The sequence below is a fragment of the Vulpes lagopus genome, chromosome 13, assembly GCF_018345385.1.
Source record: "Vulpes lagopus strain Blue_001 chromosome 13, ASM1834538v1, whole genome shotgun sequence".
In the NCBI taxonomy this organism is placed as follows: Eukaryota; Metazoa; Chordata; class Mammalia; order Carnivora; family Canidae; genus Vulpes; species Vulpes lagopus.
Genome location: NC_054836.1, coordinates 22,623,127 through 22,633,640, shown reverse-complemented (window position 1 = coordinate 22,633,640; position 10,514 = coordinate 22,623,127).

The following is a 10,514-nucleotide window of genomic DNA, read 5'->3' as shown; positions in this document are numbered from 1 at the left end:
TTTTTTTTTTTTTTTTTTTTTTTTTTTTTTTTTTTTTTTTTTTTTTTTTTTTTTTTTTTTTTTAAGATTTTATCTATTTATTCATGATAGTCACACAGAGAGAGACAGAGAGGCAGAGACACAGGCAGAGGGAGAAGCAGGCTCCATGCACCGGGAGCCCGATGTGGGATTCGATCCCAGGTCTCCAGGATCGCGCCCTGGGCCAAAGGCAGGCGCCAAACCGCTGCGCCACCCAGGGATCCCTTTTTAGACAATTTTGAGTTGTGCTTTATTCACCTTAGTTCATAAAAAATGTAATTGTTTGAAAGATCCTATAAATAAAGTGACTACCCACTAAAGGTCACCTTTCTTGGCATGGTATTTTTTTTAAGGCAGTATTTCTTATTAGAATCTTACTGCTCACACAGTAGTTATAAGAAGGTCAGATGTAATGAAGTATACAGTCTAAATAGGACAGGCTGATTAAGAAGCTGCCTAATGTAAAAAATACACCTAATGCACAAGCATGAGTTTTGACCTGCAATGGATATAGTCTAACATGACAATACTGTGAATTTTCTGTGATACTCCCATGAAGAGTCAAGAGAACCTGAGCAAAGAGCAGGACCTATCAAGTTGTTTATTTATGTTGAACTTAAAGGATGTTTAGCTCTTGACGTTAACATAAAGAGCGTGTGTCTCCTTTTGCAGCATTAACTTCACAAGTGACATGCACTTACCATGGGGGGATTTTGGTGACCGTTTTTTTCTAATGGTAATTACTGAAGTACCCTGAAACATGTGACAATGTTTTAGAAACATATTTTAGTCACTCACTTAACATAGAACATGAATCATGTACATCTTTAACCCACAAATAGATGGGAATGCATCTGAATTATAATACCTTTAGCTTCGGTAATTTGTAGTTTCTAAAACTGATGAAACCAATAATACTGCTCCTTACCAAATCAGGCACTAGTCTGAGTTCTTAGAAAAATGCAAAAGCAGAACAAATGTTAATCCCTTTACCTCTGGGACTTTTTAGAAGCTAGACCAAAAATTATAAATTTTTGAAGGTTTCTATTAGGTAGTGCTTTTGTTATTGTTTCTTGTTTTTATTTTTAAGATTTTATTTCCTTATTTTAGAGAGATAAAGCATATGAGCAAAGAGAGGGAGAGAGAGACTCCCAAGCAGAATCCATGCTGAGCATGAAGCCCTATGCAGAGCTCAATCCCAGGACCCTGAGATCAGGACCTGAGCCTAAACCAAGAGTCAGAGGCTTAATCAATCCAATCAAACACCTGGACACCCCTGTTGTTACTTGTTCTTTTGTTTTCTGTGTATAATCATTTCAGAGAACAAGCTAGGTAAGAACTTGCTAACACTGTGAGAAAGTTAATTTTTGGTAAACTTCTTATGAGGAATCAGGAACCTTGAACAGCCATTCAGAGTCAGGATTTTTTTTTCATCTCTATATATCCTACTTTGTGCCAACTATTATGGCAAAAGAGTTTGGAGGGTTATGCTTGACAATTTAAATGTTTAAAGATCCTCTTCTGGAGATTTCTATAGTCGAATAGAAACCCTTCTACAAAGTAAGCAGGTTCGGTGAACCTAAAGACAATGTCCTTGTGAAAGCCTTTAAGTCACTGCTTGCATTATATATTCCTATGGGGGAGAAAGAGCATAAACGTAATTCTAAGTTCTATTTTATTGGCACCTTAAAATTCAAAGTATTTTATTTTTAGATTTTTAAAGTTTGAAAACAAGAGAGCCTAGGCTAAATAATGTAGTTTCTCCAAAGCTGAATGTGGAAGTCAGTTGTTCTGCTTGAAATACCAAAGCTACTTCCTAAAACTCTTAGGTGGGAACACTAAGCTTTGATAACCTGTGATTAGGTGAATTGATCAGTCACAGTTGGGAGCATCCCTGTTATCCTTGGCAAGAGTTTAAAATATTCTAGAAAAAAATGCATTTTTCGAGGTTACATGAGCCTTTTCTTTCTGAATGTCTCCTGAGAGTTGTGTACCACATATAGGAATCCTTCTCATTTTGGTATGCTTCAGAAACCCAAGTGGAAACGCTCCCCACTCACTGTCTGTTACCAAAAGGAAGTGGTTTGATTCACATTCAGCCGTATACTCTTTGGCTTATTCTGATTAATCACTCATGTTGACATGATCTGGTCCATGGTGCTTGGTTTTACCCAGTCTGAGAAGCTGCTTCTCACTTTTGAATCTTCTTATAAACCCCAGGATTTTGGTAGAATGCTGCTTTTGGATCAGTCCATCACCTTTTACTCTCTGTTGGAAGTTGTGGAGCTGCTTGACTTTTCCCACCATGGGGAGTAGAAGGGTGGGTGGTGACAGCAATTTCCATGGCCTCTCCCTAGCCCTGCAGCACAGTCAGCTGGACTGGACTTTTTCTTATGTGACAGTCATTGAAAAGATGACAGAACTTGCATGAGATTTCATTGGAGCTAGCTTAGAATGGATCCATAGTGTAAGTTGGAAGGGGACAGGTGAGAAGGAAAAACACTGCACTCTGCTTGTACCTACCAAGTCCAGTTCATTCAAAAACCAGCTACTATGAGATTAGGAGGATGTGGGGACCAATTGGTCACCTGTCATACAAGGTGGATCTCTTTGTAGTTGCCGCTTATCTGGTGTCAGGGTTCAGGAGAACTTCCACAATGCCACACAGCATGGGTTAGCCAAGAAGTGTCACTGGGAGGAAAATTAGTGAGGTGCATCATCAAGGAAGAACAGGAGGCTTCCATTCTTCCATTCACCAGGAGGAGTTGTGGGCAGGGTGCTCTGCTGGGTCTGTGATGGAGGGAACTGCCCCCTGATGCTGCAGGGTAAGAAAATGTTTTCCTCAATGCTTCTGGGTCCCTGGTTGGATGGGAGAGTTTAAACTGATAAAGATTAGTGGGAGAAAAACATACACATTTATTTAATATAAGTTTTTGTATCATGGGAGCTTTCATAAGGAACTAAAGACCTGGAAGAAAGAGCTACACCTGGGTATTTTTATTCTAGATTTGATGAAGTGTGAGCAGTCATGAAGAAATAGGATAGACTGAGGAGTGAGGTAAATGTAGTGAACAAGAAGAGATTTAGCTAGGACTCTTTGTTAGAATTCTTCTCGAAGTGCCTTGTTTTTCCAAGATAAGGATGCTCCTTTCCTCCAGGTATAGGGCAGACACCTCCCATAGGATGGTTTGATTCTGCTTCAGGGGAAAAAGGGGGGGATCAGGGAGGTCAGAGTGACCTTGCTTCTGTCATTTTCTCAAACTCCTTCAGTTTAAAATATTCAATATGTCGAGATGCCATATTTTCAGGTAGTGTGTTCCTGAACCTCATCAATACCCTTCCTTTTTATTGGGCTGACATGAGGAAGCAGCCTGTTGCAGGGGGCTTGGGAAAAATACCATGGGAGGCTATTGTTTGCAGAACTTGCCTGGGGATGCCAGTTGTTCCTCTCAGGAAACCCTGGCTCCTGGGAAGCTGCCAGATGTGACTGGGAGGTGGGAGGAAGGGACCTGGTCCCTTGAGCAGCCTCTTCCACTGAGAAAGAGCATCTGCCTTGCACTGGTCACTGTCCTCCCAACCAAGAAGGAGCATGAGGGTCACTTCCAGCTCTTATGACTATTGTACCACAGTGCACGAGTGAGAAAGAAGGCAGAAGCAGAGATGAATCCTGGCTTTTGGGCCTGGACAATTGGACATCTAAAGAGGAGGAGGAAGAGAATGGGCAGAAAGAGGACAGGGAGGAAGGGGGAAGTCTGAGGAAAAGACTTGAAAGTATTTATATAAGAAAGCATCTACTATATCTTTGGTGTAGAGACAAATGAAAATATTTTTAATACCCAAACTGGTAAGCCTGCCAAGTTTAAATCACCTTCTCAGTTATTTTCTGCTATGGTGAGTTAGAGGATAAATACTTATGTACTTATTTAAGAGAATAAAAAAAAAACTCTGCTCTTTTACTCTCATCCCATTCCCTGAAAAATAGAAAAGGAGAAGAAAAGTTTCAGTACTCATCACAGTTTTAACTTGGAGCTGTTGGGTAGTTTAGTCCATAATACCCTTGGACTGATTCTTCTGCAAGTCAGGGCAGTGAGGTGGGTTCCTATGGTGCTAGGAACCTGCATCTAGAAACAACATGTGGATGCAGGTATTCATTACAGCATTTTTTTTTTTTTTTAATGATAAAGGGACACCTGGGTGGCTCAGTCAGTTGAGCATCCGGCTCTTGATCTTGGCTCAGGTTTTCATCTCGGGGTCATGGGTTCAGATCCTGCATTGGGCTCCATGTGGAGCCTACTTAAAAAAAATTAAATAGGAAAGGATTGTAAATAATGAAAATGATTATCAAAAGAGTATTCATTACAATAAATCCTGTTACATAATTCACTAAAATATAATGCAGCTACAAAAACAATGCTTTTTGAATGTACTGATACTTAATGACATCCACAATTCATTGTTAGGCAAAACAAATAAAGTGCCAAATAGTATCTATTCTATGCTATCATTTGTGTAAAAAAAAAAAAAAATGGCAGTGGTAGGGGTATATGTATATATAGCCTTATACAAGCATAGAGTATTTCTGGAAAGATATGCAGGAAACTAGCAATGTTGGTTGTCTTTAGAAAGAGGCAGTAGGTGGCTGGGAACAGGTGAGAGAAAGATATTTCACTGAAATACATTTCATGTGTTTTGAACCATGTGAATGTATTATGCATTCTGAAAAAATATGTGGTAAAAACAGCATGTAAACCTTAGGTTTACAATCTCTCTTTCAGAAGGAGTCTTTCTGCATTTGCTGGTGGCTTTTTGCCAAAATTTCTGTTATATCATTGTTCTGCATTCTTTTTTGCAAAGCAGTAGAACCTACTTCTGTTCTTTTAAGAGTGTGGGTTTGGAGTCAGTTCGAGAGCTGGCTCCACCACCACCTACCTGGCTGGGGGAATTAGGCAAGGTGCTTTACAGAATTTCAGATTCCTTGTTTACAAAATGCTCACAACATGGCAGCTAGCTTTTCCCAGAGTGAGTGATCCAAAAGAGAGCAAGGAGTAAGTGCCTTCATGATCTACACCTAAGTCAACAGACCATGGCTTCTGCCTCATGCTGTTTCTTAGAAGACAGTCATGAATCCAGCCCATAGTCAAGAGATGGGAAATTAGGTTCCACATCTTAAAGGGAGGAATAACAAAGAATTTGTGAGCATATTTTAAAGTCACCACAAAAGAGTAATTATATAATTTATCTTTCAAACTCAGGCACTTTTAGGAGTGAAAGGGGGTGTTATTAATATCAAGGTTGGATAGTAAGTATAAACTGGGGTTCCCCTGAGCAAACCAGGATGTATGGGCACTTGGCTACCTGTCTTTCCATAACCCCTCATGAAGATAAATCTCAGACCAAGACACATGTCCAAATATCTATTACAAACTGACTCTTGGACACTCATGCTTGCTCTGGAAAGCTCTGGCTCCCTGATCATTTAGGAAATCCAAAGAGCACTTTGCCTAAAAGGCTTATTCCCAGAAAATGAGAACATGTTCTGACTAAAGATCAGCTAAGTTTGTAATTGGATCAGACAAGAGAATCCTCCATTAAAAGAAGGAATGCAGGACAGAATCTAAATCTAGGAGCTTCTCCCCAAGGTGTTAGCTGCCAAGCTCCTTGTATGGCACATCATTCGTTTCACCCTTATGCTATTCCTTTCAGTCCCCTTAGGTACAGATTCAGATGGCAATTTTTGAACATCTTGCAGAGATGTCATCCAGAGTGCAGCACCTTTCAAGTGCTACCCACTTTTCAAGTACGGATTTACGATTAGAATACTTCAGGTGTTAACAAATATCTCCTTGGGTATAGATTAAAACTTATTTAAACAGACACCTACACATTACACTATTCTGAAGTACTTCAGGTAAATTTCAGATGGTGTAAAAACTCAATATCTGGTCCCTAAGCAACCATCGGTTTTTAAGAATTCCATTAAAAATTATCATTTCAAGGGGGAAATGGAAGTTACAGTCTGGAGAGTTTGGTAGTAACAGATGTTTTTCCTACAGAAATTTCAATGATAAAGTATTTTCTATAAAATTGAAACAGAGCAAATCTGGTACTGCATTATCTCTAGTTCCTCTTGAGAGTTACTACCTCTCCTATTACTACCATAGCAGCAATATTAGCACCTTTGTCATTTATTTCTAGTATAGATAAAACCCCAACCCATCTACTGAAACAGCAAATAGAGCAGTTTGTTTTCCAGCCCTCTCCCAATTGTTGGTCCTATTTCCTGCATAGTATCATCACAATCAGCATGTGCCCTACCTTGCTGATGGTATCATATCCACTTCACATTGCCAAAATCTGGTGCTGAGGGAGAAACACCTTTCACACACATTGTATAATATTCAAGGTGTGTCATAACTTGGCCCAGCACTAACTTCTAGAAAAATAATATTAGCCACATGTGTAACTTCAAATTTTCTAGTGGTCACATCTAAAAATGAAAAAGAAATACATGGAGTTATTTTTATTCAATCCAATATATCCTGGAGGGGTTCAGAGCATGCCACCCTAAAATATGTCATTCTGACATAAGGTTATTGCTGCTGAAGGCAGTTGGAAAAGAGCAAACATAAGAACTATTCTCTGCCCTTTTCCTTTCTCTTAGAAAACGGAGGATGATTCTTCATCATTAGAGATAAGTCTAGACTCTTACTAGCCCAAGAGTGACACCAAAGGAATCAATACAAACAAACGTTGCTAAACAATCCTTATCTTCCATTATATTCTTCATATATTTGCCTTCCCACAATTTGCCAACTCTGGAAACTCAAAGTCCCTTTCCTTTGTCTTGTCACTTTTCTACAAACTAGCTATACTTTATTAAGATGCTATAGAAGCTTAAGTTCTAGCCACCTCTTTAACTTATTCATCACTGAGTACCCCTGTGTGTATATGCAGTGCATGAATTAATAAAATTCTGCTTGTCTTTGTCTTGTTAATCTGTGTAATTTGCAGGGCCCCAGCTAATGGACCTAAGGTGAGTAGAGGAAAAAGAAAAAGAAAAGTGATTTTTTTCTCCATTATAATTTAAAGCTTTGTATTTTAATAGGCAGTATTTCCTTTTCTTGAAAATTCTTCCCCTGTCTCAGTCTTTAGAATCTTGCCTAACTTCCAGTGTCAACCCAAAGGCAAAACAAAGCTTTTCCACCTGGACCAGATGTCCTCACTCAATTATTCTATCACAGATTATCATAATATATGCACACAAATTGTTCGTTTTTATTATCTTCTTGAGAGGAAGTATTGAGACTTATTTTTGTTTCTCTTCTTAGGCCTATCAGATTGCCTTGTACATAGTATGTACTCATTAAGTACTTGTGTTAAAAGTGGATTGCACTGAATTCACTGCAAAAGAAAGGAACCTCTCTACTGAAAATCAAGCTACATCATGATAGCTTGTGAAACATCTGCCATGGCAATATGTTTTCTACCTACAGGAAAACCAGAAGCTGGCTGACTTAGTCACTCTATATCCAAAGCAACTGTTAATTGGATGAAAATTGCTCACATTGTGTGGTAATTCAAAAAAAGTCTTCATCATTAAGTTGATGATTATATTTTATTTTGTTCTTATCACTCTGAGGCTTTACGGGTTTCCTTATCCCCTTTGGTATATTATCTATTAACTTAGCTAGAATATTCTCTGTCATTTCTTAGAAAACTGCCAGTTAATCTGTATCAGGCAGTGAGGATGTTGAATGGGATGGAAAGAAATAATAACTACTTTGACTACATATTTATAAAGTGCTCACATCTCCCTGGTCCCATTCTATCTAAAAAGAGAATTCGTCTGTGCTTGGAAAAATAGAGAAGCAGCTTTAGAGCACTACATTCCCTGTTTCTGAATTCTGTATCCCTCCATTCCCTTATTTCTGTCTGCCATGAGGCTGCAAAAACACCGACCTGCTTTCCTGATAGAGACCCCAGAGCTAAGGTTACTTACCTTTCTTCTCTGCAAAATAGGAAAAATTACCTCATACCAAAGACTATTTACTACTGGTATCTAAAGTGTTAACTTCTCGGGGCACCTGGGTGCTCGGTCAGTTAATCATCTGCCTTTGGCTCAGCTCATGATCCCAGAGTCCTGTGTCCCAGCTCCCTGCTCAACAGGGAGTCTGCTTCTCCCTCATTCTCTGTCTCTTCCTAGTTTGTGCACTCTCTCTCTCAAATAAATAAATAAATAAATAAATAAATAAATAAATAAATAAAATCTTAAAAAAAAAATAATGTGTTACTTCTCATTGGTATTTGCACTGTATTTATTTGACCATAGAAATGAAGTCCTTGTGGGTCTCTGACATAACCTGAGTCACAGTCTTCAGACTTCCTTAAATGTATAAAGACCAGTTTCTCATTCACCGGTAGCACTAGACTTTTCAGAATGTGAGACCTCTCCAGTAAGAGGCGATCAGTCCATGTTAAGAACTTGGCATCTGACACGACAACCCCTCGGTTAACCATTCACTGACTGTGAGATATTGAGCAAGTTAGTAAACTCTGAACTTTGTTTCTTGTGGATAATACTATTGAGCCCATTCAATCATTGTGAGGTTTAGATGAGTTAAAATATAGTACATAAAATGCCTGATGCATAGCACATGCTCAAAAAATATGAGATATTATCATCTTACTTTGAGAAAAAGACACCCATTTACAAAATAGTTAAGTAACATCCATTTTAATGTCCCCCATTCTGCAGACCCTATGTTGGCTTTTTTTTTTTTTTTAAACTAATTTTTTTTTATTATTATCTATCTATGATAGTCAGAGAGAGAGAGAGAGGCAGAGACACAGGCAGAGGGAGAAGCAGGCTCCATGCACCGGGAGCCCGACGTGGGACTCGATCCCGGGTCTCCAGGATCGCGCCCCGGGCCAAAGGCAGGCGCCAAACCGCTGCGCCACCCAGGGATCCCCCTATGTTGGCTTTTTACATATGACTTTTTCAGATCATAACACATACAAAATGGTAATTGTGATAGTACACTGAGGTGAGCAGGTAAGGTTGCCCAAAGCCAAAGGCAAGCAGTTCAGGGGTTCCAGCCAATATCTTGGCATCTTTCTAATGCATTTGTGAAGGCTAGCAGAATGTGCTACCCAAAACATGCTTTTTTGGCATAAGGATTATTTTGACCTGCAATTTTTGAGAAACTAGACACAGGAGAAACTCTGAGAGCAGCATAGAAGTTACCCTTTTGTAAGGGAAGTGTACAATAGAAAAGGTGTCTGTATCAGAAAAAGGGCTATTACCAGAGATCACTTTTTCACCTGAGAAAGGTGAAATGGCAGGACAGCTTTTGTTTATCCAATATTTCTTTTTTTCACCTTTGAATTGCCCTCTCTGCCTTTGAAACCCCAGAACACTATCTTCTCTAGCCTCAAAGCCTTTTGAGTCTCATAGCTTTGTAGGGCTCCATAATTAATTAATTAATTAAATTTAAATTATTTAAAATTAACATAATTAAATTCATTTTAGTTAAAATGAATTATGCACTTAATTTTTTTTCCTTCTGTTAATCTGTCTTTTATTATGGGGGTCCCAGCCAAGAACCCTGAGGAGTAAAGGGAAAATTATTTATGCCCATGTTTTATTATTTCTACATTTGTGATACCACGGTGTCTCAGAACATCAGTTGGAGTTTTGCCGTAAAGTATTATTGTTCCTCGCTATACATGGGAGGGAAATTGAGGCTTGCAAAAGTTAAGGCTACATAGCTTATGAGTACTGACTAAAGAGTGGGGGCTGTTGCTAATAAGCAGTGGTGCTGAGAATTGGTCTTCAATAATCCTGGAAATATTTAGTGAAACCAACATATACTTATTCAAATGTTTGCATCAGCTATTTTTTCATTAGACTTTTTATTTTGAGGCAATGAGAGATTCATATGCAAATGCAAGATAACATCAGAGTTAAAAGGATAAGCTCAGTTTTCACATACTCATTTCAAGGTACCTGGTGGATGTCTGTGGACAACGGCCAGGAGGGTATGTCAGGCAAGAGCTCTACAGAGAGGTCTAGCCTGCAGAAAATGATTTGTCAGTTGTCCTCCCACATGTAAGAGGTGATGGGACTCCAGGGACACAGAGAGAAGACAGAGAGCAAGCCAAGTCATTTTATTTTCTATTTTCTTGGCTGCAAATTGTGTGTAATGATAACCATCAAGCACACTTCATATTTCCGGGGCGGGGGATGGGGGTATGCACCACAAGGGTTAAAACATTACAGAATTTTATAAATTCAAAGGATTGCTACTGTGATAAAGACAACCTTAAAACAAAACTATACTGATATACTAGCAAGTTTTTAGTGCTTTTTATTTTTCCTTTAGCCTTAAGCACTTTTTTAACCTTTTTCAAACATATAAGTCATGCTCCCCTTTTTGAAGAAGTCAGAAAGGCAGACATGCAATTACAGTGATATTCTGAGCAGTTGTTCAGGCATA